The sequence below is a fragment of the Haemaphysalis longicornis genome, unplaced genomic scaffold (assembly GCF_048455015.1).
Source record: "Haemaphysalis longicornis isolate Haplotype H1 unplaced genomic scaffold, Haemaphysalis longicornis Haplotype H1 scaffold_3, whole genome shotgun sequence".
NCBI classification, from domain to species: Eukaryota; Metazoa; Arthropoda; class Arachnida; order Ixodida; family Ixodidae; genus Haemaphysalis; species Haemaphysalis longicornis.
In genome coordinates, this window is record NW_027526335.1 from 186,533,436 (window position 1) to 186,560,209 (window position 26,774).

At 47.6% G+C, this 26,774-nt stretch overlaps 1 protein-coding gene across 2 annotated transcripts in view; it reads left to right on the forward strand.

Annotated features, from left to right (window-relative positions):
• The window catches only part of LOC144175879 (luciferin 4-monooxygenase-like), a 102,788-nt gene that overhangs the window by 16,610 nt on the left and 59,404 nt on the right, over positions 1–26,774 (forward strand). The window contains exon 1 of one of the 2 annotated variants that reach the window (XM_077704926.1): positions 19,980–20,122. The exons of the other annotated variant lie outside the window; for it this stretch is intronic. The gene's annotated coding sequence lies outside the window, so the exon portion shown is untranslated. Of the gene's footprint in view, positions 1–19,979; positions 20,123–26,774 lie in introns of those variants that run through there. 2 annotated transcript variants of the gene reach the window in all.

The following is a 26,774-nucleotide window of genomic DNA, read 5'->3' on the forward strand; positions in this document are numbered from 1 at the left end:
CCTTTCGCAGGATTCAGTGCGGGCACTCAAAAAAACATAGTTGAAGAGGAGTAACGAGCAAGACGAAAGGGAAGGTCCAGGTATTTCTCCTCGCAGTAACACGTGTTGGTGGTGCACATAGAGTACCGAAGCGTCCGTGTGGAGTGCATTTCGCCAAGTACTAGGGAGAAAGAGGAAAGAAAAGTCTGGTTCTTTCGCCACGCGTGTCTCACGTAGCTCAGCCTGCGGACAATGCGCACGCGCTGTGTGTGAAGGAGCAAGGGGAATGAGAACGTCGCGTATAACGATTGGCGCCATGAACAACGCCCCAAATTCACCCGCAGCCGCCGTGTCGCCAGCACGTGGGGTAATCGGGCGCACAATGCCGAGTCCGAGCGTCGATGTCGGGCCGACTCTGCAGCGCGTACTTTGATGGGGTTTTAACGAAGCCACATGGGTCGTCGCGTTTAGTTAAACATTTTGATAAACCCAACTCAAGTGGGCCCGTGTATTCCTTGCTCAGCCAAAAGGGGCGCGCAAAGCAACACGTATTTGGGTCATGCCGTTCGGAAACACTTTTATAAACAGGCGTGATATACCACACAATAAAGAACGCGGCCTGCCTTTTAGACTTTGCTAGTAAACCATCTGAAGGCCGAACATTTTTTTACAGAATGCAGAGCAATAAATGTGATATCTAATGGATTCTTAGAGTAGCCATGGACATCTAGCATGGAGTGGACTTGATTGCTATACCCAGCCTGTCGGTCGACAGCCGCCGAAAAAGTGGTGATTTGTCTGAGCCGGCTACAACAACACACGCCTAATAGGGCACCCGTTGCACAAAATATTCTCGGAGTGACCATATAGCTCGCTATCTTGTGGGGTGTAGAAACCATACAGCTCACGCACATGATGCAGTAGTAGAAATGACCGCTGGCCTCGTCATATTTCCCAGGATAACAGCTGATAACAGGTTAACGGAGGTAAGCAATAAGCGGTCGCAGGTTTCTGGTCGCCCACAAGATAGGATGTCATTTCAGTTTGCGTAATAGCCCCGCTGAACGCACAGTCCTCGTTGAGGTTAAACGAATCGTTCCGAATGGGTGCTCGGGAGCAACAATCCGCATCGCAGTGTTTCCTGCACGATTTGTATGGCACTGTTATGTCATACCCTTGCATCCGTAAGCTTTATTGAGCATGTCTTCTGGAGGGGTCCTTGAGGTTGTGAGCCAGCAGAGGGAATGGTGGTCGCTGACTTCGCGCAACAGCGCGCCGCACAAATACGGGCAGATTTGGCAGATATCCCACACGATTGCTAGGCATTCTTCTTCTGTCACCGAATAGTTTCTTTCAGCTTTGGAAATTGTGCGATTGTGCGGCTAGCGTACACTAATACTCTTTCCGCCCCGTTATGCCACTTTGCAAGAATGGTACCAAGACCCAGTTGGTGGCGCTTGTACGAACTTCGCAGCAGCAGGCGTCGTCGAAGTGAGCCAATACTGAAACCTTGTGGAAGCGCACACGTAGTGTGTCAAACGCATTATGCTGCTCCTCACTCCATTGAAATACTGCTCCATTGGACGGCTACTTTCGTAGCCTTCGTAGCCACGACAAAGCTACTGTCTAAATACACGTGAAGAGTTCTGCTATCTTAGAAAGCTTCCCAGAAAACGCCTGTAGTGTACTCAACATCCCAAGTGGCATCGTTCAGCTTTCTTATAAGTGGGTCAGGGTAATAAGGCTACAGTGATCGTATTTCAGGGTCTGGCCAGACACCGTGAGCACTCACAACGTAACCCATAATTTTTAGTTTTAGAATCTCGGGCGACATTTTTCTAGCGGTGTGGCGCGGATGACTTAGAGGGCGTTTTTTAAGCGGCACAAATGTTTTGAAAATAATCTGGAGAGCACCACCACGTCATTTAAATACACTAGGCAATTCCGCCATTTAAGCACACGAAGAGCGGTGTCCACCCCATTCTGGAACGTAGCCAGTGCACAGCATAGGCTGAAGGCGAGGTCTTTAAATTCGTAAAGGCCGCCGGGTCTTACGAGTTCTGTCTTCTTTCGATCACGCTCAACTACTATTTGCCAATAGCTGTATTTCAGAACCAATGAAGATAAATAAGTAGCGTCGGTGCAATTGGTATAACGTGACATCAGTTCTGGGGAAGCAATAGACGGCTGTATTTGCCACGCTGTTTAATCTTTGGTGGTCAACACGCATACGAAGGGTGTTGTATTTTTCTGGAGCGAAGCTTATATGGCCTGATTTGTGCTGTTCATGCTGACGGTCGCCGAAACACGTTGAAGCAAGCCAGCTTTATCCACGTGCTCTAATGACGATGATTATGATGCTAGTGAAGGGTTGCCACGTACTGCCCACTCTTAGGGTTAGCCAGGGATAAAGCGCTGACTGTGCCTCTGACCGAGCTTATAGATTGAAACCCTCCCGGTGGTACCCCTATCGGGCGTAGCTCTCGGTTGACTTTCGCAGATGGTGTGGGCGCGCGTGCACAAGTGACGCCCTATATCTCGCCCCATCGGGAGCCAATCAGCGTTGTCTCTCAAATCACGCCACATCGCAGGTGCCATCGCTTGCCCTCGTCGCACTGGTCATATTCTCGCGCGGCATGAGTAGGCCGCGCGTGGTTCTGTCCGCGGAAGAGGGGGCAGCATTGAAGAGCGTAAACATTCCGAGTGATCGTAGATGGATGCTCTACAGTTTTGTGCTCGGGTAAAACTCACCGAAACGAAAGGGTTTCGTTTTGGTCCATCAATCGTTTCCCGTATTCGTGCCGGTGATTGGCTTTTGATTTTCGCACTAGTGTTTTTGTTTTGTGGTCATTGCATTTCTTGTTTGGTCGTTTTTGTTTTAACGGAGGCCAGGCTTCCCGCGTTGCCCTGTTTTTGGAGGGAAGGGGTTATAATTTTTTCTCCTATGCATGACGGGTGAGACCCACCAACTTTGCGATGGTTGTTTATATCGTCGTCGAACATTTTCAGTTGCTTCTTCATTGTCTCCCGCTCTTTGTTCGGCCATTTTGAAGCTGTACAAATCCTCTAGCTGTACATATACCTTTACCGAGCAGTTAACGTAACGTTAGTTCGGGTATAGTTTGATAGTCCACAAATGCGTAACTCAAGACGCTGAGAAGTAGTCTTGTATGGGAAACATTTCGAAAGGCCCTGTCGTGTTGGTATTTGAAGTTTCTGACTATGGGTACCTTTGTGTAAGTGGTGATTGTGAACTTCGGGAAGGCAATAATAGCACCAGTAGTGTTCAGAAAGTCCATGTCAGGTTTGACATCTCTTGAGAACTCAGAAAATGGAACCATGGTGCCGATGTAGGTGAAGCCGCGGATCTCGACAAGTAGAGTCCCTAGCGACAGTTGAAGAACATGGTCCCTCAGCTCTGCAAATATTAGGCCGCTCCAGGGAGTTATAACTTTCTTCATTGTAGTTGCTAGAGGTTTGCTCATAAGCGAACAATCTGCACCTGTGTTGGCCGATGCAGTTGTGTGCAGTCGTCGATTCGTAGAAGTAGGTCGACGGAAATGGGTCGGATGGAGCAGCTTTTTCCGTTCGCTGTCCGCGTCATCATCGGTTTCCGGTCGTTCCTGTCATATCCATCGATATGGGGGATCTTTGAGCGATTTGTCGTCGCCAACGTGAGTTCCCCCAGAATCCAGGTCTGCGCGGAAGATGGTTGGCGGGGTTGGGTGCAAAGCGAACACTGAAGGATCGGCATCGGTCCAGCGACGGAGAACGAGACCTAGGGCGGGGACACAGGAACACGTCGCGACGTTTGGCGAGGTAGCTCTTAATCTCAAGCGGTCATTCTCCGTGTTGTCTATGAGGCGCATTGCATGCAAATCCACGCAACCGGCAGGACGATATGGGGACGCGCGATAGACTACCCTCCCTCCCTGCAATAAAAACAAGAGGATTCTGGAGTCGGGGGTACGTTGCGGGGACTTGCTTCCACTGAGTGAGGCACAACAGTAGGAGGCATCAGGTACACGGTCGGCTGCGGTGCAACAGCAGCGATAGTTTTCGCCGTACAACAGTGGGACTACCGCAAAGCCTCTGCGTACGAAGACCTTGGCTCCTGCAGCCGTGCGCATTCGTCGGTTGGCTCCCCACGAGCAAGCACGCATTTTTAAGGTAGCGTTTAGCTGTCCAACGGGCACAGTGGGTTGTGACTCCTGGTCCCGGCACGTCGCTCGCAGCTCCTTGCGCACACTACTCCGGACGAGCTGGCTAAGCCTGTTCACTTGCGTTCCAGCCCTGCCAGATAATTTGTAGCAGATACTGCGATTTCCGGATGGCAGAACTGATGTGGTTTTTTTCTGAAGCTCCCTCTGTATCTTGGCTGCCTCGGCCACACAATCGGAACTGTGGCCGGAGCGAAAATATCCTGCTTGACTCCGCGAAACAGATGCCGCAACTTCTTGTCATACGGCATGGGTGCATCGGAACGCCCAAACTGAAATAAGCGGGCCATGTCATCGACGTAGTCATAGGCACATGAAACGCGATCAGCAAAATAACAACCAGAACACACAAATAGCGTGTTTTCGTACCATCCAGGTCAAAGTGATGCGTGTATTGATTGCAGTAACAAAGTTGGCCAATGTGGCATTCCAAATATACCAATGGCGCGCCACTATTGCGCCTCCAGGAACAGTATTTTTCAATTGAGCGTGTTATATTTCATATTTTCGCGGTCGCATAGCAGTAAATTATTCGAACGCTCTTAGGTCAACTTATCCACCAATTTTATTTCCGGAACGCGCTACTATTTCTTAAAAAATGTGATACCGTGATGGCATTGCAATGCCTTGTAGTATTGTCCTCATTACGGTACCATAAAGTATTGGTTACGTACGCGTTCATGTACATTCGTATCCTACGTGAACACTAAAGGAATGCAGTTCCCCGTTAAGCGCCAGACTGCCAGTGGTATCATTATCCATCGGATGCAAAGCGTTGCGGTTTACCCAGGTGTTCACCTCATATACTCAGGGTCGCAGCTATTATATGCACGAGTTGTCACCAGTCTTTCCAGGCGGACTTTTAGGGGCGAAGCTCCTTAAGCCATGGGTCTGTCCATCCCTTGTGTCTCGTGGTACGTGACCGCCGCATGCTTTCGGAGATGTCGCAAAGTGGGCCGCGTTGCACGCTCAAGAACCGGCTGCAACCGGCAGCGCAAACTCGGCACCGGGAGCGCGAGCTTGTCTGTGTTCGCCAACGGAGGCGCGAGCGCACGTGCACTGCGAGGGGGAGATCACGCAAGAGATCATGCCACGAACGCAGGCAGTCGTTCTCGGAGATCGAACGAGACGCAAGGACCTTTGCTCGTTTCCTCTCGTCTTGTTCGGGCACAAGTTCGCCCTAAATAGAAGTTCTTTCTTTACCGTTGTGTCCCATCCTACGTGACAAATTGTGGTGGAGGTGCGGGGTAGTCCTCGATGGCGCGGGGTCTTTCACCAGGTCTGGGCCTGGGAGCATTGACTCTGAAAATAAAAGTTGATTTGCACAATGTACGCACACAGTCTTACGTCTTTCTTAATGATGTAATGGACGAACTTTCACGGGAGAGTTACGGTTACCGATGATCTCCCCCTCTCGAGCTTCGCCCCACTTATCATCATTCATTCCGTGGATATGGCGTGATTTTTTTCTTTTAAATCTGAATTGATTTTTTTTATTGTCATCTTTTCTTTTTTATAGTGCTAAAAATACCTGCAATGCTGACAGCACGTCCCTGTAGATGAGATTTCATATTTCAGCAGAGAGGGAAAGAGAGCGACAAAAGCGAAGCCTGCGTCCCGTCAGCGTGTGTGACAAGCGTGTCAGGCACCGACGCTTCGGCGCGACGTTCACCGACGCCGACAGTGGGTGCTGTGTTGAGGGCCGACAGCTCGCCGACACGGTGTCTGCGGACCGAATCGTCCGATTGTCCGTGCAGTGGGACCATTAATAGGGCGCAGAAGATACTGCAGAGACGAAACAGGCGAACTCTAAAGTTACGTTCGGAAACACCTCCTCCCCTAAGAAGCACGCCGTTTCTGCGACAGCTCGTCTTTTAAAACTGACTAGTACGATGCTTGCTCACCGTGAATGGCGCTAGCAGGCATAAACGGCCACTTCTGCAGCGAAAATTGGGCAGAACGACGGCATAGCTATTACTGAAGTATCGCAAATGCGGACCAAGTATAGCTTCAGAAGCGATGTGTGTTGTTGAACTGAGCGGCCTATAAAACTGATGTCAACAACTGTCAAAAGGTCGCAATATTAACTACATTCCGATATATGTGCTTGATGGGACTGCAAGTGAAGTTCTTTCTTAAGAAAATAATTCCGAGTATGTCAAAAAGCGGCAGTGTTGCTGTTTTCTCTCGAGAAAATGCACGCCGCAGTATCGAGTAAATAAAGAAAGATCACAGGAATGAAGCAGATAGATTTCAAACCATGGTCTCCACCGCAGCCCGATGCTCTACCGTTTGTGCTATCCCAGCACTTTGCGAGCAGTGGAACAAACGCTGTTGTCGATGTTGTTCTTTTCTCCGTAGCACTGCTCACATGGTGAATTGATCCGGAATCGGGAGCTTTCAGGGCAATGCGCCCTCTGCACAAAATTACAGAAAAACTATGAGTTGGAAACGTAAGTGTTGTAGAATAGCGCATGCCGCGTTACACCTGAACGAGCTTGCACGTGAACAGGCCAGGTGCACACCAGTCATGAAGAATCCTGATTCTGGGGTGGCTGTGGCGTGTGCCAGTGGCATTTGCCAGTGGCGTGTGCCGCCGGAACGGTCGGCCCGCTAGCACTGCCGGGAGGCCAGGCTTCCCGCATCGGCAGGGCTTACTGCGGCACAACAGTTTTAAATGCAGAGCATTTCAGTAACTCACAATGCCACCCGCGTTGACGTCCGTAGTCCGCACCGTCGTTGTCCCTACTATATAAAAAGAAAATACTATCCGGCGCCAGGTTTCGATCCCTCGACCCTGCGGGCGGAGCGCAATGTACATGGTGCTCTACCCACTGCGCCACAAAGCCGACACAGAATGGGACGCTACTAACGCGCCTTATATCGTTGACTCATTCACATTACTGCTGATGAGCGCTCTCTCGTCAGCAGTTGCCACAAGTGCAACAACATTAACGTAACGCAAACTACTTAACGTCGTGCACCCCGGAAATGCTCTGCATCTGATCGTGCCCCTCGGGAGGGGGATGTTTCACTGCGTCTTCCTACTGGCCAGTACACTCGTCGCCATCTGTCGGATGTTGTGCGAACCCTTTGCGGCTGATGGCGCGCGATTTTTTTGCTCAGATAGCCTCTACCGCGCGTGTTTTCCTCTCTGGAAGGTATATTTACAGCTTTTAAAGCGAAAGCCTCAGATGCCTCATCAAACGTAAAAAGTATAAAAATGGTCGCCACTGCAAAGAGAAAACGAATAAATCAAAACCCGTTTATGTTTTTGTGGAATTTGAACATGAAGCTCCAGAGCAGGGTTTAAGTGGGTTACAACTGCGGTAACCCCCCACTGTGCCAGAACTATAAACAAGAATTAGCTTGATGCAGCAGACCCTGTACGGGTGAACGGGACGGCACGTGGGTAGAACAGGTGACCGCTGACTGCGTTGAAGTTGCCGCGTGAGTTGCGTCCAGTCTGCATGCCTGATGGAGGGATTCGCGTGGAAAGATTAAGAAACAAAAATGACAAAAGAGACGCAAACACGATGCAGCGGTAAATAAGTAGTTGACAATTGTGTGTCATGCGTCGCTTGACGTGCACCTGGAGCCTTATCATTCTCAAGATTTACAAATGAATTAAGGGTAACTCAGCATAACAGATACGCCTAAAGTTGTCCAGATAAAATATCAGAATGACTTTGAAATGCAAATATTTATAATAGGGGTAGCGAGCGTTTGAAGGCCACATAGGGGCGTCGGAAAAACAGCATGCGCACTCAAGGCAATCATTGAAGATATACATCAAAAACGAGCGGCTTGCTAGCATTTGTAAACGCGGCGCTGTCGCGGCGAACAGCAGGGGTTTATTCAGCCCCCTGAACACCCCGTAACACTCGCCCAGAAGCACAACCATGAGAACCCTGCCCAGAGATTTATACACACCACCCCAACTGCCGCCCAACCCCCCGCCTCCCAGGAAGGTTTCGACACTCCCCTAAAATCGAAATTATGACTAAACCGTTGGCGAACAGGTCCTTACGAGGCCGGTTCAGGCAGAAAAGGCTTAGGTTGTACGCAGTTATTCCGTCTCCGCGTTAGGAAGCCGCGCCTACGATAATCCCCAGCTCAATTTTTCATCCCACGTTCACCCCCTTCCATGCATTTGTCAACCGATTTTCAGCAACAATGCGGCTCTGGCATGCGGGGACACGGTTTAGCGGCTGCGGTGTGTGCCAGTTCGTGTATACACCGCAGAGAGTTCTCCTTCACTCTTAAAAAAAGTCGGGACATTCACTAATGGAATACTAAGAAGTTAGTTGTCCCAGTATACACTAGGTACTTAGTAACTGGAGGTAGTAAATTTAGCACTAGTCAGGGTTACTAATTGAAGCAGGTAGGAAGTACCACTACCTCTACTACACTCTTAACAAAAAAGCTCGTAAAAGTGTAGTAACGGCTGTATTTACTAACTCATTACCGAGTTTACTACCCCCCAGAACGGTAGGTAGGTTCTACCACTAAGTGTGGACCCGTTACTAGTCTAGATCGTGCACTTAGTAACTGCTGCTGGTTTGATACTAACATTCACTGAAGTAACAAATTCTATGAATTATTGAACATAATAACTACAGCTCTTTTTACACACGAAATCACGATTAAAAAGTTTTTCCAATCCACATGAGGTCTTGTTAGGTTTCCTGTTAGGTTTCCATGAGGAACAGTTTCGTCAAGGTGATTTTAATTTTTCCTCAATTATGTGGAAAGATTCTCACCCAATCTTCACAAATGGGTCAGTGTAATGCCTATCTTTTATTGATATGTGGTCAACTTTTTTGTCCCACCTAGTTAAGGAACACACTCGTAACACTTGTTCATCCGCCAACTTTCTTCACATCAAAATAACAACACGACTTGACACTGCCTGATGAATAACTGTTCCTCCCGGTATAAGCAACTACTCAGCTGTTCATTTTACGATGTAAAACCGCTTATCCCGCAATCATAGACAGCACAAACTAATTCGAAACCACAAGAACAGGACATTTGAGGCCATCAATGTTGAACAAGTTTCTTTTCGAGATGAATTTTTCCCCGCATTTCCGAGACCGCTCACTTGATGACAACCGGACGCTCTTCAAAACAAAAGTTGAGACAGTTACAGAAAGAAATACCCCCCCCCCCTCCCTGGTTGGAGCGACATCTCAGAGATAACCTCGGTTTGATATTTCCTTTGCAAGACCGTTCAAAGCGCAAAACGTAAACGAGGGATGACGAGAGGGCACAGGGATTTTTTTGCAAGGTTTGCTTCATAAACAAAAATGCATCTTCCCTCAATACAAAAATTACAACTCCTCAGTCAATAGCTACAGGATACAAATATGCTGTCCTCATAGCGAAGCAATAGGACACTTCCCTCACTGTTATCAACGAAGCTAACTATATTTTGGCGTGCATTCAAGAAAGGAACTGCAAGCGATATTCATTTAAAAACTAATGTAGGTTATTTGATACCACGTGAAGCGTGTTGAAAATATCTGAATTACACTTTCTCGTTATCTTTACCTAATCCATCTTCTTTTGTCCTTCCAGGTTCCCGTACTTTCCTTTACCCACGAATGAATTCTATTATCATACACTGGGAGGGCATCACTAAATGCATGAATAAGGCTAAAGTTTCCTCCACCAAATGCGGAAGCGGTATTAACTGCACATTTTGAAAAAGAACGCAAGTGTACTCTTTCTTAATCTCGCCGTATATTTTTCACAGTCTGTGAAAACTGTGTGCCGCACTGCCCATCGGTTGCAAGGTTGGGAAAGTTGTTCCAGTCAACAAGGCCGGGGATACTCTTCACCTTCTGAACTACGGGCCAATTTCCTTAACCTCGGTCGCATGCTAAATTTTAGAACACATTATTTCTGGTAATGTGATAGATTTATTTGAAAGTAACTCTTTTTTGCTCAGCACCAACATGGTTTTCGTAAACAGTACTCATGGAAAAAGTCAGCTGCTTGCATTTACTAATGACTTATTTTATGCTCCTGATCACTCTTCTGTTGTTGTTTTAATTTATACTGACTTTTATAGAGCATTTGACACTGTTACTCGCCTTTTACTACTTATGAAAGTAAGTACACCTAATATTGAAACCGATGTATTAAAATGGATGGAACACTTCCTGCATAAACGAACTAGTATGTCACAGCTAACGATCACGGTTCAGGTCCTTGCGCAGTCAAGCCAGGGGTTCCGTAGAGCTCGATACTCGCACCTCTTCTTTTCTGGTGTATATTAATAACCTCCCGTACTCTATAGCCTCGCATATAAGACGTTTCGCCGACGATTGTGTACTCTACCCAGAAATCTGCAACACTCCCCATATCTCCGCTCTTCAGGATGATCTTAACATATAGAACTGGTTTGACAATGAGTTAATGAAACGCACCATTTGTAAGTGGAAGTCAATTAAATAACACGAAGAAATAGCACAACAGCCACCACTTACTTTCTTAACGCAGTACCTTTGGCTTCAGGTGAGAGTGATAAATAGCTCGGAGTCCACACCACTAACCACCTTCCCTGGCAAATGCGTATTGAACATATGACTAGTAGCTCAAACAGCACGCTTCGTTTTTTCGCCTGAATTTTTCGCTTGTACCCATCTCACTAAAACTGCTCCTCTACATAGCCCTAGTTCGGTCCAAATTGGAGTATGCTTCATACGTGTGAGATCCAGAAACTGCCTCGTTAATCCAAAACCTCGAAGCTGCACATAATCGCGCTTCGCGTTTAATTTTATCCAATTACGCCCGAACAGCTTGCACATTACTTATGAAAAAATTCCCCCGCATTTCCCCGAGGGGGAGAATGTGAAAGTGCGAATGCACGGTTGTCGGCCCGCTTGCGGCGCTTGCGCTCGGCCCCCGCAGCCCACCGCCTCGCCGCCTTCTCTTCCATCTCTTCCATCGGGTTTGTAGTATCACGTGTACACCACGCAGTTATCAAGCCGCTATAACGCCGCTGAGTCGCCAACGCACGCCGCTGACGACGTAGTTTGAATGCGTTAAAAATATAAGGCGCGTCACTAACACTGATATCAGCGTCGCGTCCGTGGCGTGGTCGGTAGAGCGTCGCGCTGCGGCCGCAAAGTCCTCGGATCGAAACCTGGCGCCGGATGCTGTTTCTTTTTTAAATATAGAGGAGCACTGCGGACGCCGCCGCCGCTGCCGGCGGTGGATGGTTTGGGGTCGCTTATAAAGTGCATTCGCACTTAAAAAACAATAAATCTTCCATTTCTAACTATTCAACGCTGAATTTCACGGTTGTGCCTCTTTAACAAATTTTTTTACGACAACAATGAAATTCTAAAGGAATCTATTTTCAATTCCCTAGCATACATTTCTTCTCGTCTTGACCACGATTTCAAGGTAGGGGTGCCAAGGAGCGACACCAACCTTCATTTTGGCTCACTAGTCCCGAAAACCACTGTTGACTGGAACAGCCTTCCTGCCGCTATCGATTCTGCACGTGAACTGGAGTAATTCAAGTCTGCACTCGCCAATCTTTTTTGACCCCTTCATTGCTCGTTCTGTACTCATCTTTCAAAGACGATAGTCTTTCTTGGGCTACTTAAACACAGAATTCTTGGTCTGTCTGTCTGTCTGTCTGTGACTCGATTCAGCCACCCGGCCAAAGTGAAACTGTATCTGCCTAATAGCCTTATATACCCACAGCCAAATCTAAACGGCCGATTCCGGTGGCAATCTTCATACTTGTCGGCATTGTTGAACAAGAACCAAACAATATGCAAACATGAGGCAGAAAATCAATTCATAAGGGATATTTGCGGAGTTCCTTTATGAAAACATTCATAAATGCTTGTTTTTTTTGCGATATCAAATGAAATACTACATCAACTGAAAAAAATCGCCGCCTGCTGTTGCCTGCGCCACTATAGCTCCTGACGGAATTTTAAGAAATCAAACGGCAACAGTAACGAAAGGTTCCACTAGATAGGTACCATGTTCCGCTTGTAATGCAGGTGGACAAGGGCAACGTGGTTCTATAAATATTGTTGTAGGGTGCCTCGAATTATACGCGTCTCCGCCGTATGGTAGCGCTGGCATAGACGCACCAGGCATGGAGCAGTAGAAGGTGGTGAATTATACATTCACTAGAGCAAACCACTTGCGTGTTATTTCGGGCGGAACGAGATGGAAGAGGTATGGCATGAGAGGTGAGCGGGAATAAGCAGGGAGGCGTTTATAAAGCAGGGGCACCAGTCGACTGTCGTGCTTCGTCGACATTTGCAACGAAAGGAGCAGATACCCGGCCATTTTTTGTCACTTACCACACTCCTCCCTGTAATGCCTGAACGGCCCTGTGAGTAAAATAAATGCAAGGAAATGAATTGAATTCTTACACCTTAAAATGCGGGGCTAAAACAGATCCCTGTGGGACCTCCCTCTTTTTGCAGAATGTTATTCGTGCACATCCGGGTAGCGCGTTTCCAAACGCTTTGATGCACAGTGCACCCACGGGGCATGTATTATGTCACTGCGTGCGTTGTTCTTTTGAGCGCCTGCTAAAACGAGCTCACCATTCGGGCTCTGTGGCTACGATGTATAGTACTGATTACGGGCGCTGACGGCTGGGATTCTAGACCCAGCAGGTCTATCTCATAGTTTCTTTTTGTATTGCTTGCCTTTTTTTTTCTAAATTTAATCTTTTCCTAAACACATATATACATGTTGTTTTTGATAATAACAGTGGCTTTTTATGTTTCAGGTCGCTTTAAATTTACGGCCCAGCCAATAGTGACATTTAATTACTGTTCTGCATTGCGCGAACAGACATGTCACGTGGGTGCTCTGTGCAGCGTAGCATTTGGAAATGCGTATCCGGGTAGTGTGTCATGAAGTGAAAACGAAGACGACGACGACGACAAACCAGACACGCTCTGCCGGTATGTTTAAAAACCCGGGAGCACCATCACCATCAGCGTCTGGCGGGGTCATTCACCGTCTACACACGAGCCAGCCAATCGTAAGCCACCAGCGACAACGACTGGCGGCAGAAGCGATCTCGAGAACACCGAGAAAGAAGGGAGACTCAAAAGGGTGGAGCGTGACCGACTGCGCGGCGGTCTGGCGGCCGTACCCGTGCTCCAAAAGTCCTCCACAATTGCAGCCTCCAGGTCATCTCCTGTGCAAACAACCCGCCGTGCATCGGTGAACGAACGCTACGCCCCAAGGCAGCTGCGTTCGCTACGTGGCAATGGAAGCTGGAAGCGCGCTTCACCACCGCGGCCACGACATCACCTGGACGTTTCAAAAACGCAACACCACCACTACACATCTGCGACGTGAGGTAGGAGAACGCCGTTCCCGCAGCGAACCATTAATGTTACCTCGCCCTGCATTCCCGGACTTTGACTGTTTCCCGTTTGTTGAACTCTTTTCGTTTGATTCTCGCTAATTTCTGCCTCGTTCTCTAGGTTTCTATTGTTCCCAATTATTCTTTAGTGTATCTCTGCTCATTGTGTGATTTTGATTTGGTTTTCGGGCTACACACACATAGCCTCGTTTTCAAACTTTCTCTTGTATTTATTATTTTATCCCGAACCTGACAATTATTGGCGTCAGCGACAGGACGAGGCTAGTTCTTTTGGTATTCCTCGAACGAAACTCATAATGGACACGGCAGAGTTACACGAACTAGGGAAGAGGCTAGGCTTAAGCCGCGACGAGCTTGAACAGTGGGTGCTCGAGGAGCAAAATTGCTGGCTCGAGGAAGCAGTTCTAGAGCTCTAGGCGGCCAAAGAGCTATCCGAGATAAAAAAGGAGATTGCCGAAAAGTAGAAAGAGCGTGACGAGCACGTGCGAGCACGCATTGAAATTGAAAAAGAAACTTTTCAGCTGTGGCTACGACTCGCGGAGCTTGAGGTGACGCAAAGAGAAGTACTTCATTCAGACGGCGATAGAGAAACCCCCAATTGAACGTAGATGGTGATATCTCCTTTGACTGTTGACACGTTTGTTGAACCTGCGGGTAGTGATGACTATAAAGCGGGTGTGCATGACATCTTCCCTCAGGAACGCAGCCCAATACAAGAGAGTGCCCCGATCGGAGACAGGGATTCCTACAACCCCAGACTTTCACCCAGTGTCCTCAGAAAGGGTCGGGGAAAAAGCAGCCTCCGCATAAGCGGTGTAACCATTTAAATCGGACAAAGGGATGACATTCAGCAACAAAGAAAAATATAAGCAGGGCGGCAACACGGACAAAGCTAAAGCCCAACAGCTTACAAAAGAAGGCCATTGGTAGGTAGAAATGTTTCCGTGAAACTTTTTCGGAGAGCTACCATGAGTTCCCTCCTTCCCGCGGTGATAGATTCTAACAGTAAAAATAATGACAGCCGTGCCACGCGCATATATAGAAACTGCAGGGGCACCGCAGTTATTGTCGAAAGAGTTAGAAACTTCCTACCGGCTCGTCTTTTCGGCTGATATCTGGTCAGTGTATACCACTTGTGCGTGGTGTGAACGTTGTAGTAATGAAGTTTAAGCCTTAGTTTGTTGTGGACTGCGAGCAGTTTTCTGAAGTCATTTAGAACTGTGTGTGTGGTGTGAACATTTTTTGATGAAAAAAAAATGACACCATCTTCCCGTAGGGGAACCCTCAGTAGCATGCAAAGCAGCCATGGGGTCGATTCATGTGCACATTAGTTTTAAGTTCGTCGTTCCCGTTAGGTTGAGGTACGTCGCTACCGTTATATCTACAGTTTGGTTTCCATGGTAACTAACACACTTTTCACTTACCGGAACTACGAAATGGGAAATTGCGTTGAGTCCATGGCTGTTTCGCATACTACTCAGGGTTCCCCTACGGGAAGATGGTGTAATATTATTAGATGCAACGGGGCCATGTCCCTCCCTTGTCGTTGTTGCGCCGTCCACACCCCCACTGCGCATGCTCGGCTTGCTGAACGCCCGGTGGTGTCTTACCCTTTAATGGCTCCTGGAACGACAGTGTTACTGGTGTCTTCCTGGGCCGCCCCGAGATGAGCCGAGCATGTACAGTGGGGGTGTGGACGGCGCCACAAGGAAGGGACGTGGCCCCGACCATGAGATGCTGGAGCGACAGTGTTGCCGGTGTCTTCCTGGGCCGGCACGAGACTAGCACGCTTACCCTTAAAGGGCTCCTGGAGCGGCAGTGTTGCCGGTTTCTTTTGTCTTTCTGGGCCGGTGAATGGACGGACGACGGACGACGGTCGACGGAGCCGAGAGAAAGACATGCTTTGCATCCAAAATGCTTTAAAAGAAGAAGATGGTGACCGGGCCAATTTCCCTTAGAGGGTGTGTGACAGGAGGGGAGTATCATCATCATGGAGGGCTGGCCTGGGAAGCGGAGCGAGCGGCGGAGGTTCCGCAGGGCAGCTGGACAAAAACGACGGGCAGGCGGTTCGAGGCTTTCGTGGCTTTCGAGGTTCGAGGTTCGTGGTCGCTTCAGCGGGGTGATGTCCACGGGCCTGTGACACGGAAGACCGACGTCGCCGTTCGGGAAACTGTTGGATCGCCGCGATGTCCCTGGGAGCCGCAGTTCCGAGGCAAGGCCTAGCGAGCGGAGCCAGTGGCACGTGACTCAGCGGAACCGCGACCGGTCCGCTGTCTTTCAAAACCCTGCGGCGAGGATGTCGACGCCGTGGCGACAGAGCGCCATCACTGTGGGACAGAGCCGTGTGCGTGGCGTTGTCTATTTTTTATATGCGAATGCATTTATTAGTCGGGGGTTGTCTTGCGTCCATCGAGCGGCGTGCGCCTGCATTCCTCCTGCGCGAGCGCACGTGAGCGCGCGCCTCGTAGTTGTGCCTTCGTCGTCGTCGTCGTCGTCGTCGTAAATGCGAATGCATTTCTTAGTCGGGGGTTGTCGTGCTCCGTCGGCGTGCGCCCGCAGGTGTTATCTCTCCGCGCTCAATGCCGAACGCATGCGCTTGAAGCGAGCTGTACTAGTTTGCTCGAAGCGGCAAAGACGGCGAGTACTGCGGTGTTAGTCTCGTGTCTAACGTGTATGGGAACTTGATATCGCACGCCGTTGCCACGTCTCCCGTTCGAGACACGTCTCCGTACTTGTACACCCTTGCCTACACCGGATACGGAGTCTTTGTGGTGGCCGTGTACCTCGCGCCCAACCTCGCTCGAGACGCCGTTGCCGCGCAGCTGGACGCGGCTATGGAAAGTGTGCGCGTGCGCTCCAAACCCTCTGACCCCATAGTCTTGGTTGGCGACTTCAACGTTGACGTGCGCAAGAAGAGTGGCGAGTGGCTGGTCGAGTACATGCAGACCAGGCACTCTATGCATTGTCTCTCTGCCGGCTTTGACACGTGCCCCACTACCATTCACGGGAGTTGCATTGATCTGGTCTTTACGCGAAACTGTGACGCGCGTATGCTTCTCAAAGACCCTTTGACCGTGCACTTTAGCGATCACAAGGCAGTGATTGTGGCCGTCAGGTACAACGATAACACAAACAGGTGCTCATGAATAAATGATTACGTTCACACTCTCGTCATTACTTACGCCATTACTCACAACACACTCATCGGTGCACCCAATGCATTCGCATTTCTGCACGATTCCCTTCGGGGAGGTGCGGGGGAATTTTTTTCCCCCGCTTCTCTCCCGAACTCTAGTGGGTCGCACCTGTTTGTATTTTTTTATTTCGCCTGTGTGCGCGTTCCATCCCCAATATATTCAGTGTTGAATTATCTGTTCAAGACCATGGCGTCAATTTCCTCGTGATCTTCCTCCGCGAGTCACACACCCGTCTGCTTAAACCCAACGTCCTCACAGTGAGTTAGGGCAACTCCGTTCCAGCTGCGAGCACATATTGTGGGCGTTCCGTTACCGCACTTTGTCCTCGCTCTTTATTCCAGGACTTTGACTGTTTCCCGTGTGTTTCAACTATTTACCTTTACCGCATTCTCCCTAGTTTGTACATTGTTCTCCAGCTTTCTATTTATACTTTAGTTGTCTCTGTTTGTTGTGTGCGTGCTTATTTGAGTATCGGGTATTATAAAACCTAGTGTCGTCTCCAAAGTTCTTCTGTTTTAATTATTATTGGCCTCCAAACCTGACATAGTGAGCTACAGAGTTGCAGGTGTCGATTTTGGAGGGAGTTCTGTTTTTGCGCACGCACGCTTGCGAACGCCTGGACAAAAGCTTTCAGTTTCGCCACCAGTCCACCCTGTGAAAATCCCTGCGGAGGTCGACAGTGAGACAGTGAGGAAGTTCACGTCAATGGGCTTGGGGATAGATCAATATTTGAAGCAGTCAGAGGCAGTCAAGCGCATCCAAGGTTTGGTCGGAATTCGGTTGGGTTGGGTGAAACCACGTCTTACATATGTCAGAGGTAATTAATGATGGTGGTTCGTGTTTAATGGCGCAAAGCCAAGAAGGCCAAGGAGCGCCAGAGAAGAAGATATTTAATGGTTGATGAGACCATGAATACTAAAAAATTGTGAGTGAAAGTAAAATTTACGCAAAAAAAAACACAAACGAGATAACTGGTGTATAGGACCAGGATGATTACACATGATATGACAAGTGCTGCTGAAATTTTACCTCAGCTTTTAATTTTACCTTGCTTGAGAAAACGTTGACTAGAAAACTTTGGTTCGTCGGCTGAGAAGTATGATGGGTGCAGTGGAACGTGTCGTCTTTATAATTCAGGAAAATGTTTCTGTCATGTTGTCAAGTGCCTTGCATGTTATTAGTATGTGGACAACGAATAGGCCCTTTCCACACCTGCTACACATGGGTCGGGAAGATCCAGTGAGCAGGTGGGAGTGCGTTACATGTGTGTGGCCTATCTGCAGCCTAGCCAGGGCGACTTCAGAGTATCTGTTGTGTGTCAGTTGTGTATTGTGCCCATTATGGTTTTATTACGTGTAGTTGTCTGTTTGTTGACTCCAGTGTAATTGCCATGTGTTACGAAGCTGTCGTCTGATGTGTGTCTGTAGGGTGTCAGAGGGAATTAGTCGTTCCACCAATTTGCAGAGTGTATAGGGAAGAAAGATCGGTGGGAGGATGGTTACTTCGAAAGGGTCACTGCTGGACTTGGAGATAATATTGATCAAAGTTTTGGGTTTTTATAATCTACAGAGTTGTATCTTGTTTGACAATTCCCACCGTTAACTTTCACTCGTTATCTCCCCTTTCTCTCTATTTTTTCTTTTCTACTTTTCTTCTTTCTTTGCGTTGCTCTTGGTTGCCTCTTGTGTCAGCTTAAATAGATTACTCATCCCTAGAAATTTCCTAATTGATTGCCTCTCACTGGTATTGCGTGTTGCTTGTTTATTTGATCTAATTCACTGTTTGGTAGTGTTCATCGATGGTCCCGTTACAGTTTTTAACTTTGGCACCCTCGTCTGTATAATATTGTAATATTAGTACTGTAGTACTATTCGGAAATTGCTAATAAACTGAAGCTGAAACCCAAAGTATGTTTTAAGGTTTCTTGACTGTCCCCCACCCCCAACGCTAGGAGTCGTTAATTAAATTGAATCGATGTTCATGTTTGATTCATCAAAGTTGCGGATATGCTGCCATGTTATGCGTAATGGCCTGTTGCCGATTTCACTGTGCTTTGATTTTATTTGATTGTGGAGTTTAACACGCCGACGCAACACAGACGATAGGCGCGCCGTAGTGTAGGGCTCCGGATTAATTTTGACTACCTGGGGATCTTTAACGTGCGCCGTTAAAGAGATAGAGAGCTACATAGCTAAAGATAGAGAGCTATATAGCTTTCGCGTGAAAATTGGCATTGCCATAGAACGTAGTCCGTTCGTCGGACAGGATTCAGCCATGCCTGATGTTGGTTGCATTCCAGAGATACGACCTTGGGGCATGTACGAACGCACTGAGTGCCTCGGAACTACAGCGGTGCATACTTTGTTTTGGCACGCAGTCATTGCAAAGTACGGAAATCACACCATTGCACATTTCCCAAATTCTTATGTGTCGATGAACGATCATTGAGCGTAGAAGACAAACTTCTTTATTTTACAGTACTGACCAACCGTTTCACTGCAAAACGGCAATTATAGGGAAAAGGCGTGAGCAATTCGAGTTGATTAAGTAGGATGACCAGATAAGCTGGTTAGCACCTGACGTAATAATGATAGGTAAAAGGTATGAGCTAATTTTATTTCCTTTGAACGTTGACCGCAGTGATTTCTAAAAAAGACACGCACACGTACACAGTTTTATTTTGACTCTACTGATGTTAAAAATGGTACCCTTTTACAAGTGAGCAACTGAAAGTGCATATCAAAGGTTGCCAAGTAGTGACGCTTTCATCTTGAAGATGCCTCCCTCCAAATAACTGAAATACTCCAGACGCATATACAAGGGATCACACGTATAACTTCTAGGTCCAAAAAATCTTTTTCAATGACGTGCTACTTTAAAGTGATGAATGTGTGCTCACAGCAGGCAGATACACTGGGACGTGAGTTTGCCAACGCCTCGTGCTTGACACCTGGAGCCTGGGTGTTTTTGTTCTCGGATATCAGGATACACTGAACCCTAGCCGTAGCAGCTTTGCTCAATAAATATTTATTTTTGATGTCACTTTTGGAGTACCAAAGCAAAGTTATAGATGGCAGTTTTAGTAAGAGCGTCACGTTCAAATTTATGGCGGTGATGCTGCGTGTTGTTGTGACCGCCAGCTGTAATATGCAGAGGAAGCGGCCGTGCAGCCGCAACACCAGTTTTACTGCGGTGTTGAACTTTCCATGAAACTGGGTTCCGCTATTGCCAGCTGCGTTCCACTAAAATAAGATAAAACCCATTGCTAGAATTCGCGCCCAGGCGGAGGTGTTCAGTCCAACGCCGACGCCACTATTACACCAGTCCTTACCTCTTGCTGGGTAAGTACAGTATGTCAACAATGGTCTTCGAATAGATTGTTCTTAGCGGCACAGTAAACGTGCTCTAAACGTCAAGCAAACAATTAAACAAATCTATCGATACGTTGTAGGAACATGTGTGACTGTGTTCGAATTCGCAGCGTAGGCTTTTTAACAAATGGATGAGTACTGTTTGCACTTTTACGTCTAGAATCTCAATCATGTGTAGTTCACATCTGCAAATTAGCTCAACTAGTGACATTGCAGGTGTTGGTCTCTCAATTGACGCATTGGCTTGAAGAATATATTGGTTTTACTTAATAAGCTGTAGAGAAAAGTGTTCATACCTTAATTTATAGCGTAACTAAATGACTTCCTTAGTGAACTGCTCACGCAAGCCTTATAGGATTCAGTAGGAGAAGTGAACACGTACAAGATAAGCTTTTGCTTTACAATACCAATTACTTCGCAGTAGTTTTGCGTTTCTTTTTAAAGTCCCGAACGGGCAGTACTAAAGCAGTAGTTGTGGTATAAAAAATACGGCTCCTGTATTCATACTTTGGTCTTGCTTAGGAGAAACAAGAATGGAGGTGCAAGTGTTTTGGGAACTTTCATAAACGGTTTGGCGTTGGCTTCGCCGTGATCGTAAATAATAGTAAGCATGGTGGAAATTATGAAAAGCTGAGTGAGAGTAGTTTCAGTAATGCGCGGTCGGTAATGGTTTCTTATGGAAATTTTACCTATAATATGGTTGTGTCTGCGCAAGTCAACGCAGGCATGTGGGATGCCCTAGCACCTGCATTTCACATGTCGTAGGGAGTGAACAAAGTTGGAATGTATTTTGAGGCCCATGTAGCGATTTCTATTTAGAATTGGCGCATGTGCTGAAGATGAAGGGGTGATACCGATGCGTGTGGTAGTTTCACTGCCTTCTTCCAAATCGAGAGCACTGGTTTGAGAATGCCCGCTCTTCTCAACGTCTTCCGCCTCCTTCATTGAGCAGGGAAGAGGTGCAGAACGGTATCTATGCAATTTCTTTGTGCCAAGAATTCACCGGTGTTGGACATCATTACCTGTATGCACGCCTCACTGCAGGCTTCGGTGGGCGGGGTGTGCGAAATGATGTTACCAAAGAACAGGGTGGCGCCACTGTTTCAAGTTGCCGATATGTCAGAACCACAAGCACTCACATTGGTGAAAAATCTCGGCTAAGCGCACCAAAGGTTTATGCAAGACAGATCCAGTTGCCATTGATGATTGTCATGCACCTCGGCTGCGCGCGATATACTTGTCACTATGTCTGGTCATCGCCAGCGGTAAGTTTTATATTATAACAGAATTTATAGGCGACAAAGCAAATGCGGGAAATTTCGCCGCCTGTGAAGACGCATTTTTTCAGCTTCTTTACAAACTCCACAAATGGGTGCAATTAATGAACTAATTTACGTGTAGACTTTAACAAGGCTTGTCACAGATGTCAGTTCAAGGTTTATTGGAAAATGTAGTTTGCGCATTGAGATACATTAGATCGTGCATACTGAACGAGGCTCCAAAGTTAAACACTGTCGGAGAGGGGGGGGGGGGGGGGCTCATCTAACAAAACTCATCTAGCGATAGGCATGTCTTTTATTTCACCTGATGGAATCAACAACTAACAGCTGCGGCCACGTGCGAGGGCGGTAACTTATGCCAAGCTCGCACTACACTCGCAGGGCACGATGTTTCATAAAACACGGTATTTTATCAGATTTTTCTCATTCGGCTCTTTATAAACCCTCTAAAACCGAAGGTTCAAATGGGAAACAGTGTGCCGGCTTAGCAGAGGAAACATGGTTATAGCTGTTAAATTCTACACAGCGAGCCAGCTCTCGGACGCTTTACTGCTCTAGGTTGATCATAAATTTACCGGAATGTTGCAGGTGTAGGCTACAACCAAAAAAAAATATTTTATCCAAAATGCAGCTAGTGCCATGAAATGAAGTAACTTGGCTAAAAAATATCGTGTCGGAGAGTTACAGTGAGCCAGAGAGTGAAAAAACAATACATACTGTACATATTGGTGTGTGGACTTGGCCGCCTACAGCTTAAACTTCAGGTGTGTTTTTTCGCTTCTCCTCTCAAACTGGCAGCCATTGTTCCGTAACCTCCACCCCCGGCTTTCCTAATGTGGAATACGCTAAGTAACAATACAAATTCTGAGTACAACTAGGCTGTACTTAACGTAACCCAGTGGTCCACATCAACGTCACGTTGTTATTTGCGATTCACACTGGAAAGACTGGCATGCTGGTCAGCACGCTGTTTAGGCGCCGCCAGACCTACAATGTTGAAGTCTATGAAGGGTAAAGTAACGCAAACTAATTTTACGCAAACCTGCGGGTAATGTTTTACGACGTCAGGATGGCGCAGAGAAATGTTCGCGCAGGCAGGCAATACAAAGAAAAAACTTTTCTACTGGCCGAAGCACTGCTTATGTCATTATTAAAGCCAACAACATATTCACTAAAACCAAATTTAGCAAACCAGAGCACCTGAGCACTGGTGGCGGCTGAGATGCGTGATGGTATCGCATTCCGATTGCCTTGGGTCTTATTACCAATGAGACTCCAAAGTTATGTGCTATACAAAGCCATATAAGACGTAGATTTTGAGATTATCATGAACCATACGGACTCCAAATGACTTAGAAAGTCACTACGTGAAGGCATTAACTCTGACATGACCTTCGCAAAAAATGTTCCGTGGGTTTTCAATCAACTTAGAAGAATAGTATGAAAGCGAACAAGCAACAAGCAATCGTGACGACAGCAATTTGATGCAAAGATTACCTACTGACTTCGGCATTGCAAAGCGCACGAAATGGTCCGGTACACCCATTATGTTCAAATGTCACACCACCAGTTCAACGCAGCCGTACAAGGTTTCAAAGCGTGATCTTTCAAGCTAACAGGACAAACTCAATACGAATTAGTGGACTTAAGGCTACGACTCACCATGAAACCGACTCCGCGTCACCATGAAAACATGTAGCATGGGAGATGCAAACTTGCATGGGCTTATCCACGCCTTTCTAGGGCCGTGCATTGGGCACGTGGTACCATACAATCGGCCGAACATCACCAAGATGCATAAATCAGGAACAATGATCCCCAAGCCCCGCAAACAGGTACGCGGGCTTTGGACCTCCACCATGGGGTTCCGCCTACTTGGCATCCGTAACACGGCCTTGTAGCTAATCAAGGCCTATTTCAAAGTCTATAGAGCGAAGATTAGGGTCACAATGACGCGAAAACCTATGCTGTGACATCTGGAATTCTTAGCCCGTTTCGCCCAAGAACAACGAACAGAAGCCACGGAAAAAACCATGCAAAAACGTGGCGGACCCCACACAGAGATGAGGTCAAAATTAACGTAAAACCGAGCTTTACACTTGTGTTCGTGAGGCGATGTCATCACATTCGTGATTCAATATATACATAGGTTTCCCTTTAGTCGGGAACTCCATGCGGAAAGGTCGTAACCTTCTGGCAGATCTCAAACGTCACGTTTACATCTGCGGCGTACATACCAAGGTCTTTCCTGACAGTCCGCACGCTGTTTTGGCTCCACCTGCTCGAATCGTAGAGGACGAGTTGCGCGCATTAACTGGGGCTTCACCGCTATGGTTTGCTTCCTGCAGCGGAGGCGAAATTTCTAGAGGCCAGCAATATTTGGTGTAAGACTAAAATAAGCTGAGTGTTTTGCAAGAATGGAGTCGCAGCAGCCCCTGAAATACCGCGAGGAGAGCCAAAGAAAGCCTTGTTTTAAAAAAGTATGGAAGCCATTGAAGCACGGCGTACAACAACGCAGCAATTCTTTCTGTAGTCGTCAAAAGCGGCAACTACCTAAATCGGAGAGAACCCTATAGAACCGAAGGAAGTAGCCATTGCCTTCGCTGTTGTATGGACTAACACACTGGTCATTATCACCGACTCATAGTAGGCCTACCGGAATTCATCAAGGACATGCCGGGACACCGTAGCACAGGTAATATTCGACAGCAACCCCCGAAGAGGCCAATAAAGATTGTATGCAATCTGGAACATAATACTCTTGGAAACAAGGCTGTTGAGGCCATCGCTGGCAGTAGCTGAGTCGACAGTAGCTTTGTCATTCCCCAGTGCATGCAGCCTTTGATCTCTTGTGTACTCATTTGAAATACTGAATACAGTCGCGACAAGCACATGCCCCTCAAGACGTCTCTACATCGAGAGCACGAACGACACGTATACCTGCTCTGGACTATCGGAATCCCATCCTCCGCAGCTCCAGTTACTAGAGCTTGATCATAATGTTCTGCTTTGGTAATTTTGTTAGAAACTCGTAACATTAATACACATGGCAGGCGGGTGTAGGCGGTTCCCTGCAACCTCCCCCAACCAATATTTTACACAACAGAGTTGTGGGAGCCAGCCTTCGTGAACTCTAGAATGAACGACCATTGTCGGCTGGTACAAAGGGCTGTCAATGCCTCCCGCGCGCAAGGCACATTAAACAGATGAGGTGGGTTTAATGTTCGAACGAAACCTATAACTTAGTCTCGGAATAAGCGGTTATTTACTTACTTTTTTTATTAAAAAGATTTATATTCCTTGGTAATCCCACGTGTTCGCCAGATATAGGCAGTTTTTACTCCTGTGTGCCAACAAAAGCACGTACCCATGCTGGCCGCCAAGGAATTTGGAATGCATGAGTGCAACAGTGGGCCCGAACAGTGGACCAGGGCAGTGTGTCTGCAGACCCGAGTCTAACAAAAACCCTCCATGGCATCGCCAGGCTTTTCGTGTTAAAATATAGACGAGGGTGTTTGTCCACTGTCCTCTACGGCCTAATTTTGCATATTTAGTGCATTGCAAGCCTGCTGTTTGACAGCACGACAATCGTCCACGCGAACAGCACCCTAAATTTATCCAGCAGGACACCGGGAGTGCTCGTACTTAGATTTAAGATATACTGAACACGGGAGGCAAGGATTTCCGTGAGCCATTGCCCCGCTGGTAATCAACAGTTTATTATCCATGGAGTCGGACTGTTCTTCTGAGTTCTTTTTCCTTTAGGGTGGGGAGTTAAATCACCGCGTTTTATGGTTCAATAGTTGTTTTTGCCTTCGGTGGTAACCAAACACGCGCTAAGGGATCCTCGACTAGTTATATTTCCTGTGCCGATGTGTGGTGCACTTGGTGTCAGTACAACGCACTACTTGGCCCAGGTATACCACTGGCTGCTCCGCTAAGTGCACGCTGTCAACCTATGCAGAATGCGAAGGGGGTATACATGCACATTGTTTGTACAAGTAACATTGCCCTTGTGCTATACACCGAGATCGCCCGACAATGTGCAAGACAGTCGAGACTGCTCTGTAAGAATAGAAGAGTTCAGGAAAGGAAAGTAAACGCACTGCTAGGATCGCTGGCGTTTCCACCTTTTACCACATTTTACCTCTCACAGTGAAAGTATGCACACAGAACTCCGGACTAAAACAAATGCAGTGTTGACAGAGGTTTCGGGGTGGCAATTATTGTAGGCCTTTGTAACAGCGGAGCTGTTGTAGGTAAAGCCCTTTTGTAAGTCTGCTGTTAGTCGTACATCATGGAACTTAGGATGAATTTTCCATCACCGCCCGCGGCATCGCAGAAACCTGTTCCCAGACCCGCCTATAGATGGCGTAGTGGTCTCGCAGGGACGGGGCCCTCTCCCTTCCGCTAGAAGAGGGAGCCTCCCGCCACTAACTTTAGCTTCCGATTATTTTGCGCGAACTGTAGCATTTGCGCGACGAGCTGCCGTTCCCGTAAGAGCGTCCGTTGACGTGCGAGCGGACACATGAAATCACAGCTCGGCTGCTTCAGCAGATTTCAAACTGCGTTGAACTCGGTTCATTTTTTATATACCGTCGGAGGAGCGTAAATATTTTTGAGAAGCATCAAATCTCCGATGAAACGTATTAATGAATTCTTGAGGCCCCTTTGTTACTTTCCTCTTCTCCCCAGTGGGGAATTTTAAGAGTATTGGTTCAACCAGGCCCTCCGTTCTACAACGATCTTGCACATAAATTTAGGAGCTGTAATAGAAACTTAGGTGGCGGGGAAGAGCCTTGGGACACCCTTGAACAACAGTGCTGTTCCGCCATCGAGCGTTCACGGAAACAATCTCGCGAAAAAATACCGAGCGCTTGTGAGGATGAGCCTCGTGAGGAGCGCCCGGCGTCGGCCAGCTTGACCTTCGAGAGCACTCTACCCAGCGTTCGTGGATTGATCTCTCCCGTGTTGTTCTTCTCGTAAGTTCCCGTGCGTTTGCACCTAAAGTGGGGAGCACAGACGCTGTGTTTTGCACTACGGACGCCGAGTTCGCGAAGCCTGTTGCCGCGGGTTCAAGCGCTTGGTAGCGCGGTCCACTTTGGGAAAGATGTCAAAGCTTACGGTTAAAACGATGCGGCCCTGCCAGTAGTGGAGAACATTCAGCCGCAAGTTCGAAAATCCGCGTGAGGTGCAACATCCGGGTCTCGAAAGAAAGGAGGTGGATGGCCAGGTACGCTTTTTCTGCAGCCTTGCACAACTGTTGCAGTGTGCTCCAATGTGTTTATGAAAACATGAATTTTCTGCTTGTAGATGCCCTTGCGCTTATTATTTACGGGGAG